At 50.5% G+C, this 7810-nt stretch overlaps 2 protein-coding genes across 3 annotated transcripts in view; one reads left to right on the forward strand and one right to left on the reverse strand.

Moving 5' to 3' along the window:
* LOC113202980 (carbonic anhydrase-related protein 10-like) overlaps positions 1-7810 on the reverse strand; it is a 24455-nt gene that overhangs the window by 9455 nt on the left and 7190 nt on the right. The gene's annotated exons all lie outside the window — the stretch shown is intronic.
* LOC127749850 (homeobox protein unc-4 homolog) overlaps positions 2309-7810 on the forward strand; it is a 31014-nt gene continuing 25512 nt past the window's right edge. The window contains exon 1 of the mRNA XM_052269723.1: positions 2309-2664. The gene's annotated coding sequence lies outside the window, so the exon portion shown is untranslated. The remainder of the gene's footprint in view (positions 2665-7810) is intronic.

Raw genomic sequence — 7810 nt, forward strand, 5'->3', positions numbered from 1 at the left:
TGTCTTTGATTTCTTTGATTTGAGCTCAATTCGTTCGTGCAAACAGATAGACGAACAGACAAAGTTTTGTCTGAATAGATAGAGTAATAGGCTTCGCTATAGCTCAGCAAAAACTACGGTCAGTCCTGTATATTTTATGTACCGGGAGATTCAGGGAAGATGCAGGTGTGGCGGGTTTGCCTACTCACTCTGCCCGTAAGGCGTACGACACCATACCATAGCCCCCTGCGTCTTTTTTTAATCATCCGATATGGACCAGACCGTTAAGATATGGACCGTACTTCAGTGTCTAAGTCAAGTGCTGTATTGACCAAAAATTGGTTAGCGAAGTTTCGGTACGTCCTGGAGTGGACCGAAATTCAAAATCACAGTCGCTGACCTGATGACAAATTGACACGGCGCACTGTAGACATCTCCTGTAGGTTTTTTAACAGTGTGATGTTAAAGGGGTTTGGCAGAATTTACATCGTCTCTTCCAGAGTCCACAAACTAGCCCCTTGAGGAAACTTAAACATCTAATTGAAAAACTCTAGTTTACGTTGGTTTTAGTCTTTCTGGTGAGAGGATGAATCGACATACGGCAAGGTTCAACGTGTAGTTTTTTTCAAAACAACATATCAGGCTAAAAGTAAACTGAGGAAAACAACAGATAATGACACGAGATTGGGCTAAGTATCATTGATTAAAGATTTTCTATGTAAATATCACTTGATTCAAGACATGTAGGGCTTAACTTTGAAAATTCAAGGAATTGTACCTGGTTCAAGAACTCATTTTTGGGGGGATTAACACTGCAACAGCCAAGGGGCTACATAATTATTGTTATTTTATTGGCCGGGCGATTAGCGAAGTGATGATCAGTGATGATCAAAAAGTTTCGCGTCACTATAACTCAAGAACGGTTTGAGGTAGGAACGTTAAATTTTTATTGTAACGTGTCATTAAGAGCAAGAACTGTATTGATTGTAAGACCTCTAGCTCAAAATTAGACCTGTCCAAAAAAAGACAGCAAAAAGTCAACCACGTTTCGTATGAAAAATCTTTTTTTCTACATCTTTCCCAAAGGTAACTCGTGAAAGTTAAGTCCAGGGGATAAATTAATCCATTTGGCTCTATTTCTAACCGTTTGGGCGCTAGAGAGAGTTTTCCGCGCGGAAATAGCCTAGCAGATACATGTTTTACTTAGATATTTGATGGTCTTCCTTGGGGTAACTCGTCAAAATAAAATCCAATTGACTAAAATCTGTGACTTCTGAGACCGAAGGCCTCTTCACGACTCTGCAATTTGCCCGATTCGGGTGTCAGCAACGCAGGTCTAGGTAGATGTATGCGAGGCGCGTCTCAGCGTAACAGTGTTTCGTGAGATATCGCGAAGCCTGTTACCCGAGACGTGGTCTGGCGTACATCTACCTGGCTTGTAAACCGCCCTAAACTAAGTTTTACAATAAGTGAAAGCAAACGGTACGTGTAGAAAAAATGTTTTTACACGCTAAATGTATTTGTATGTTGCAGTAAACTGCTTGCTGGTGTGCAAGTTTATCTTCCGGGGAATTAACATCTCGTCTGTCACGCATTCGAGCCACATCCGTCCGACCGTTGCGCTCCACCACTCCCTCTCGTACTTCACTCCTTACATGCCCGCGTATTTTGAAATATTCAGGGCAGAGGGTATGGGCAGGTCGTAAACCAATTTTTATATACGTCTAGGAAAAGAAATTCTCTCCGGCACAAAAACAGCGCGTAGTATTCGCCTGACTACGTCTGGCCGTCATAAAGACGAAACGGCCACGAAAAACGGCACGAAATGCAAATAAACGTAGAGCCACCCGTGAAATGGGCGTACAGCGGCGGGAAAACTTGCGGCAATAAGTTTGCCTCATTTTGAAACAATCGCTCCAGCGGATGCAGGCAGGCGACGCAAGTTGGACCAACAGCAGACGCGCGCACGTACTATAAGCCTCGGCCTGCGCCAAAACGCCTTTGTCACCCAAACCAAGGAAAGCGGTGTGGAGGGGAGATGAATGGGGAGGAGGGGCGAAGAAAAAGCACACACAATAAAGCGAGTAAACAAGACCGAGACAAACCAAACCCGGGGAGACAGTGAGAGGCCTGGCGGGTGGGCCGAGCTGGGCCGAGCGGCACCGAGCCAAGCCGAGCGCGGACGAGCAGCACCCCCTCCCCCACCCTGCGCTGCCCTGCACTGCGGTGCCACCATGGCAGCCCGGCCGGCCCGGGCCACCCCCTCCACGGCCTGGCTCCTCCCACTTCCGCCCGGCCGCCTGGCTCCTCCCCCTCCCCGGCCGCCGCGCCGCCGCCGGTCCAGCGCCGTCCGCCCAGCATCACACAACGTCTCCGAACGTGGCGCGCCGAGCATCCCCGCAGCCCAGCGCGACGGTCGCGCCCAGACCACGTGCCTCCGCGCCGCGACGCGCTGACGTGCTGGAAGGGCCCATCTCCGCCGCGTGGCGCGGGGGCCCCGGCCTCGGCCCCGGCCTCGCCCTGCTCCCCAGGGGGGCGCCCGCCTCCAGCGCCTCGCTGCCGGCGACGCTCCCGTTCTACAGCCAGGGGGGCCTCCTCTGCGACGACGGCCCCCCCGGGTCCCTCGCCAACCTCAGCAACAGCCTCGGCTCGGCAGGGGCCCTGTCCGTGCTGCAGCACCACAAGGTGAGCGTGTGCGACAGCGACGCCCTAGTGACAGTGAAGTGATTATCGGATACGCATTTCCGCTAAAAGCAAGTGAATAACACCCTTCAGGGTAAAAAATACACGTTGTTCGCTGGCAGTGTCTTTAGTGCGACAACATGACATCACGGTTAGTGTTGGGAAGTGAGCGTGACATCAGAAGCAGCGACTCGCTGCTCTGAACGTTGTCGCGGGAACGTAGTCATCTGTCTCATGTCCACATGTCACCCACCCCCACCGTGCTGTCGCACTGTCGATGACATGACGACGTTCCGGTTTGTTTTGCGGAGACGTTAACGCAACGCAGTGGCGCCAGTGGGTGCGCGCGGCGCTGCCGCCTCAGACTGCCTCCCCGCCGGCCGGGCCCCTCCCGGGGCCGGGGCCGGGCCGCCTGGTGGGGCGGCAGACCCGCCGCACACAGGTGTTCCCACGGTGCCTACCTCCACGGCGCCAGCCCGCCCGCGGGCCCGGCAGGTGCACGGGCAGCAGCAGGGCTCCTCGGTACAGCGAGGCGCACGGCTCAGGCCGTGACAAATGATCTAGGGGACAAATGATCTGTACTTGAACATAAGCTGTCGCTGTATAGGTGTTCGTCCACAGCATCCGCCCCAGCTCTGGCCCAGAACTGTCACCTCCTCGTTTAATTATCGAGCTCCGCATTCGATCCGTCTTTCAAAGTGTATGTAACTATTAACGAGATTTTGACGAGCAACTTATTAACTACCGGCTGAAGCTCCCGCCGAGCCGCACAAAGCACAGCGATAGCCCGAATGATTGAAAATTAATGATTTGGAGTGGCGGCCCCGCTCGGCCCCGCCAGCACCGAAGCAAAGGGGGAGGCGTGGAGCAGCGCAGCGCGGGGCCCGCAAGCGTCACTTGATATTTTATTATGTGGGCAATTAGGGTGCTCAACGTTAATTACACAACAGCGAGTCTCGCTCTGTGCTGGTGCGATGGATGTGTGTGTGTGTGTGTGTGTGTGTGAGTGAGAGAGAGAGAAGAAGAGATGGAGAGAGATAGAAAGAGAGAACGCTTGTGAGAGAGGAAGCATAGGCTGATCCTTGCTTCCGATCTCTATGGTCTGACGTCACCATGATACATGTCATTACAGCAACGGCCATACGGGAATTTTTGTCATCAAAGTAAGCAGCTAGTAGTTCAAGTATATTTGGTTCAGATTCACATATTATTTTTCTTTTCTCTGATGACGGGTGTTAAATTATCTATTGACCCACAAGTGATCAAAACTCATACTGGATACTAGTTAATAGAGCCTGAGTGACAGCACACAACAGCCCCCCCCCCTTTCCCGCCTAATATAAAACTTAATAAACGTCACTTGTTCGCCTCCCGCCCCCTCCCCCTCTCCCCCTTCTCGGCGTTTGCGCCCTCTCCTGCTGTGTATCTTTTTCTCTGTTCTCTATGCTCTCTCTCTTTCCTCCTGATGGAATAAGCCAACCGCCACCACTACGACGCTGTGTTCGACAGCTGTAGGCACAACCACCCGCCAACTTGGTCAGGCTCAGTCGTGCTTCAGGGAGCTTTTGGGGAGCGCTTCAACCGAGCTTGCTCCACGCTGTCTCTCTGTGTCGGGGGGGCCCGCGATGCCCGCCTCACCCGCTTCGCCCGGCACGCCTGTCGGTCCTGGCGGGAAGGGTTCCTATGGAGAGTAACGTAATTACGGGTTGCAGTAGATGATCCTGTTGGTGCCATCATCCCCCACCCCACCCCGCAACACCACCGGCTCCCTCCGCGCCGTCGCTTCTAATCCGCCGCTCTGGACGGGGCTGGGCGGGGCGCGGCGCGGCGTGGCGGCAGCACCGCGGCTCCTGACCACTCCCGGCGGAAAGTGAAAGTGACAGTCCGAAAAAAGCTCTTCATTTGCAGACTCCATTAATGTTGAAATGTGAAAATAAACGGGTTGGGAGAGGTTGAGCTCGCCTTTTTGTGTGTGTAATAAAAAGGCCAGCTGTACTTGTAATAATTTGACTAAATTGGGATTTAAACGGACAAGATATTAGATTTGGTTCAAAATATTTGTCTAAACACGAAAAGAAAGGCGTTAGATTGGTAGCAAAGGAAAATATTTAATCAATTTGCGTTTAGTAAACACAAATTCTCCCCTTTTAAATAAATCAATACTTAAACCAACCACCTTTACCTTATTTGATTTAGCCAAAAACATTACCAGTGAAAGGGTATTTCGTTTTGCGTTGTCGAGGAAATATGATTTAAGCTCGGTTTTCAATTTACATTTTTCTTTTTAAATAGACTCGTCCTAGCTCAATATAAAGAGAAAAACCTCATGACACACATTAGAGGGTATATAATGTGTGCTCTTCTCCAGGATGTGACCCATTACCACTGTGGAGTAGGGGAGCTGCGAGAAAGGGACGGAGGGGAGCATGGGGGGCCGCGGAACAGTGCGAGCGACTTTCGCCGCAAGCCGCAACTAGAGGAGCAAATCGGTATAAAAATCACATTTTTTTATATTTGACGTTGTAAAAAGTAAATAGGCATTATTAGGACTTGTAAAAGGTGTGGGGGAAGGAAAATTTTATCAAACTTCATCTGCACTGTTAATAAATTTCGTCATTTCATGATAATAATGCAACAGCCTAAAAATCTACTGGCAAAAATAGATGTCAGTTTCAACAGTAAAATTGAAAGGTTTACGCTGAAACAGTTCAAACGATACCTTTAAAAATATGCAATTGAATCTCAAAAAATTGAACTGTAGTTAAAATTGTGAGGCTTTAGTTAGACAGTTATGACTGTCACACTACTTTGATTGGCAGGGTTCTCTTTTCGGACACGCCGAACCGTTTGTTTCGTCACGGCGCTCAGCCGCCGCCCCGTGCTCGCGCTCAATTAAGCGAGTTACTCTGGGCTGACGTCGCGAGGACCGCGAGGCTAGGCGTGGAGTCACGGATAGGAAAATACATTTCGCCTGTACACGAAAATTAACTTCGTATGCGGCTCATGTCGGTTATGGAGACACACGGCGGGAGTTGCGTTGCAGTGCGGGCGTTTACAAGTACCGCTAACTTAGTTGACACGGAATTATCGCGGCTGAAGCTGAAAGCTCGCAGCCGGCCCGGCCACGCCCCGCCACGTCCCCGCACTTTGAGCCATACAAAGTTTTTAGTGGCCTCCCTCACCTCCGCCCTCCCGTCGGGCTGCTGGAGCCCCAATGGAGGCCCGGCTGGAGCAGCCCCCAATGGAGGTGCCCCGGGCAGGGCGGGCGGGCGTGCTGCCCGCCTTGTTGACACGATGATTTATTTGCACAAACATGGATCGGATTTCGTATTGACATGCGCACCGCGCGGCGAGGCGGTCGGAGCGGCAAGAGAAATAATGAAATTATAATCTGTTTGGCCTTCCAGCCTTGGTCGAGCAGCCAATTCAATTACTGCGGTCAGGTCAGCCCACCGGTGAGTTATTTTATGAAATAAAAGCTCGTCGCCGAAAGGACGAGGGAAGCCGAGCCCTATCCATCATGGCGCAAGGAAGTGAATCGATATTATCGAACACCGCCATTTCCTGACCGGTAAATGTAAAATTCCAATGACTTTCCACAGCCGGTCTGTAATAAAATTATGCGCTAAAATTGGTCGCATTAGTCTGTTAGGGTACAATTAGAGGCACGCAGTCCAGCAAGAATTAATCCCCCACGAAAGAAAAATAAAGAACGCCACTCGCTTTAACTGGACGGCACTGTTCTGCAGCTGGACTTTTATTTCTCCTCTTTTCGAATGAGGGCCCCGTCACTGCAAACAAAAAGACACAGCAGCTGAGAGGCCCCCGCGCCAGGCCCTGCTGCCTGCCGCCCGGCGGAGCCCGGCCCGCCTGGTGTGACAATTTGCATTAATTTACAGCATAAACCCAAATTAAAGGCAATAAAGCGAGACTGTGAGCCGCACCACAGCTGGCGGGCACACGAGCCGAGCCAAGGCGGCGCCGAGGAGAGCCGAACGGACCCGAACGCTAGCCGAGCGCCTGCGCCACACGGCGGCGGCGGCCGGTGCGATTGCGTTTTCATAGCGCGCGCAGCAGCAGCAGCAGCGCACTGGTAAAACAAGTGTGCAATATTTGCACACCAACGTGTGCAAGTTGTGATTTTGCACATTACATGGTGTTTAACTCAAGTTGCAAAATTGCGTGGTGTGCAAATTTAGTTGTGTAAACGTTTAAATTCTGCACACTTGGACACACACAGTTCTATGCTGTCAATAGGGAACCATACACTGTTAAAAAAATTACTGTACGTTTACAGCGAAAATGTGATTAATTTTGTTAGCAGCACATACTGTATTTTTACAGGCATTACTGTAAAACAGCAACGTTCATGAAAATCTCGGAAACAAAGTTTTCGACCAAAAGCAGTTACTTTGTTTTGCTCCTGTAAAAAAGAAGTTGTAATAATACGAGTCTCCTGTATTGGAACGAAATGTGCTGCTAACAAAATTAACGTCTCTTTTCTTGTAAATGTACAGCAAAGTAATGCGTAGTAGTTTTTGTTGTGGGCCAATATGGGCCGAATATCACAAGTTTCGAGAGTGTTCAAATGAAAACAACATTTCTGTCACATAACAGGGGTGTCAATCCCGCAGTATGTCGTCAGGTGACAGTTATTTTTAACAGTGTACGGTGTGCAGCTGCTATACGTTTCGAAAGTGTCGAAAGTTTAAACACCAACTGACGTATAACATAGTTAGACATCACAAAGTGTCTAGAAAATGCACACTTGAACTTAAACGGCAATTGAGGTGCAAAATTAAACACCTGTTTTACCAGTGCAGCAGCAGCAGTAGGCCCTAGCAGTGTTGTCACCCGGGGCCTGGTACACCAATCACCGAGTGAGCATAATAGAGTGAGCATAATAGAGTGCGCGAAAGTGCGTGTGCGTGCGGGAGCGCCTTGACGCGCTGCGAGCGGGGCGAACGGGGCCCGCGGCCTCTCCAACCTCAAACGTCATACCCCAATTCTGGCACAGCCACATTTAGTCGTTTGTCTGATGTACCCAAGCGGCCCTGACGCATCTCTCTCTGTCGCGCCCCTCTCTCTCTCTCATTCACACACACACTCATATATGTCTCTCTCTCGTCCTTGTCACTGTTCCATCGCG

Source organism: Frankliniella occidentalis, unplaced genomic scaffold (genome assembly GCF_000697945.3).
Source record: "Frankliniella occidentalis isolate FOCC.00 unplaced genomic scaffold, Focc_3.1 Scaffold100, whole genome shotgun sequence".
NCBI classification, from domain to species: Eukaryota; Metazoa; Arthropoda; class Insecta; order Thysanoptera; family Thripidae; genus Frankliniella; species Frankliniella occidentalis.